This window comes from Lissotriton vulgaris, chromosome 7, assembly GCF_964263255.1.
Source record: "Lissotriton vulgaris chromosome 7, aLisVul1.2, whole genome shotgun sequence".
Classification (NCBI taxonomy): domain Eukaryota; kingdom Metazoa; phylum Chordata; class Amphibia; order Caudata; family Salamandridae; genus Lissotriton; species Lissotriton vulgaris.
The window spans coordinates 1390900558-1390903057 of record NC_141695.1 but is presented as its reverse complement, the minus strand read 5'-3'; the positions used below and the strand labels follow the sequence as shown (position 1 = coordinate 1390903057).

At 44.6% G+C, this 2500-nt stretch overlaps 3 non-coding genes across 3 annotated transcripts in view; 1 reads left to right on the top strand and 2 right to left on the bottom strand.

Moving 5' to 3' along the window:
• LOC147705303 (U6 spliceosomal RNA) overlaps positions 1-60 on the bottom strand; it is a 107-nt gene extending 47 nt beyond the window's left edge. Inside the window, exon 1 of the small nuclear RNA XR_015298265.1 lies at positions 1-60. This exon is cut by the window's left edge and continues 47 nt beyond it. This is a non-coding gene — a small nuclear RNA (U6 spliceosomal RNA).
• Positions 61-771: 711 nt separating this feature from the next.
• TRNAR-ACG (transfer RNA arginine (anticodon ACG)) lies at positions 772-844 on the top strand. Its single transcript has one exon. It is a non-coding gene; the product is annotated as a tRNA-Arg (tRNA).
• Positions 845-1856: 1012 nt separating this feature from the next.
• LOC147705301 (U6 spliceosomal RNA) lies at positions 1857-1963 on the bottom strand. Its single transcript, XR_015298264.1, has one exon. It is a non-coding gene; the product is annotated as a U6 spliceosomal RNA (small nuclear RNA).
• Between the last annotated feature and the right edge of the window lie 537 nt (positions 1964-2500).

Below are 2500 nucleotides of genomic sequence, written 5' to 3'. Positions count from 1 at the left end.
GCCATGCTAATCTTCTCTGTATCGTTCCAATTTTAGTATATGTGCTGCCGAAGCGAGCACACTTTATTGATGAACTGACAATGTTTATAAACTCTCTAAATCTACAGTCTCTAGACATAGGGTGGCCTGGCAGAGATGCTCAGATGGCCAGTACGCATTCAAATCTGAGCCAATGGTCAAAAATGTATGAAGAGTAGCATCCTTTATTCTTCACTGCATTTGTGGTCCAAGACTAAACACACCGTAAGTATGTAGATTATACCAGGTTTGCAAAGGCTCCTGGTTCGGGCTACAGACAAGGAGCATTGTGACGTCACGCTGCCTGTGGAACAGTGATATTAAAGGTGAAACAGCTGCACAGTAGGTTAGGTGAAGGGCTCTGAGAGTGGAAAGGCAGCATGCTTGGGTCCCTGGACAAGGTGAGCTTATGATAATGTGTCTGAATGTTCACCTGTGTTGTAATATTAAACCCCTTATTGTTGTAAACGCCTACTTACTAAGGAGTTCTCAAACTCAGCCCCACACAGACCTGGAACTGATTATGTTAATGCAAACTATTTAAGAAACTGAGCCTGATCTAAAAGATTTCCTTGGATCTAGGACCATTTCGCCTAGCTTTTAGGTGCTTCCTTCTCCTAAAGTCCTTTGTAAAACTTGGGAAAACCTCACAGAACAGACTTCCAGGAGGTCAGATGGGTTTCCTTGTGCCTTCACACACACACACACACTTTCTAGCCCACTTAAGGACAAAAGGATGCATAAGTCTACATAGGGCCAGTGGCGCAATGGATAACGCGTCTGACTACGGATCAGAAGATTGTAGGTTCGACTCCTATCTGGCTCGGAAGGGTTGTAGGTCCCTGTTTGATTATATTCCTGTGGAATTCTTATTTACCTCAGACTTGTTGTAGGTTCAATATTCTCCAGCAGGACTCATCCAGCAGTTGTTCCACGGTAGAGCGCAAGTAATAGGACCACAGCTAGTTAAACGTTTCCCATTTGCTGCTGGACTCTATGTGATGGCCGTCACGTGGTGTGCTGCTTTTGTATTTCAACATGGGTCCCTGATACTCTTAATTGCGAAAAAGCTTGTTGACAAAAGTGTGTGTGCGCGAGGGTCTGTGGACGTAGGCAGGTGTGTGCACTTGAATGCTTACCCATTTACATGTGTGAGAGGAACAAACCAACTCCCTGTGGGCTGCAGGCTTACAACTGGTAGCCCCAGTAGCCAGGCAGAACCACAGGTAAGGAGAGAGAGAGAAAGTTGGTCCATTATTAGAGAAGGCCCATAAGCATCTTGCACTGCTACCTTCTTCCCCTCTCAGCCACGATCGGCCAAGACCTCTCTATTAGGGTAGAGGGTGAACATTTCTTGGACCTCAGAAACTGAGGGATGTAGACCCAATATGTCCTCCAAGCGCCTAGAGACCTGGTGCCCAATCTGGCATGGTGTTTTTCAGCTTACCCGACCAATCCGGTTGCAAGGTGGACTTTAACAATACTGCTAAAAAGGCACTCCCAGACATCCCTGAGGCCTTCATTTGCATAGGCCCTGCCCTTCTCTTTGTCCTGCTTCCCACGAAGCAACACAACACTGCAGCAGTATAGATTTGGGGGTGGTGAAGAATAATGACAGTGAGGCTAAAAAAGAGAAAGAAAAGTCCCAGAAGTCCTGCAGGCTTCCTTGCTAAATGCAGCTGAACATAGAGCGCACCTTCTTTACTGCAAAGCAAATACATTAAAAATGTTGAGGAGAGACTAATTGAAATATACATATCACAGGGACAGCACTGGGACCTGCTTTATTTTTTCAATTAGTCTTGAAAACAAAAAAGATTTCTCTCCTAAAAGCTGTTAAAAATATGGAACGCTTCACAAATTTGCGTGTCATCCTTGCGCAGGGGCCATGCTAATCTTCTCTGTATCGTTCCAATTTTAGTATATGTGCTGCCGAAGCGAGCACACTTTATTGATGAACTGACAATGTTTATAAACTCTCTAAATCTACAGTCTCTAGACATAGGGTGGCCTGGCAGAGATGCTCAGATGGCCAGTACGCATTCAAATCTGAGCCAATGGTCAAAAATGTATGAAGAGTAGCAATCCTTTATTCTTCACTGCATTTGTGGTCCAAGACTAAACACACCGTAAGTATGTAGATTATACCAGGTTTGCAAAGGCTCCTGGTTTGGGCTACAGACAAGGAGCATTGTGACGTCACGCTGCCTGTGGAACAGTGATATTAAAGGTGAAACAGCTGCACAGTAGGTTAGGTGAAGGGCTCTGAGAGTGGAAAGGCAGCATGCTTGGGTCCCTGGACAAGGTGAGCTTATGATAATGTGTCTGAATGTTCACCTGTGTTGTAATATTAAACCCCTTATTGTTGTAAACGCCTACTTACTAAGGAGTTCTCAAACTCAGCCCCACACAGACCTGGAACTGATTATGTTAATGCAAACTATTTAAGAAACTGAGCCTGATCTAAAAGATTTCCTTGGAT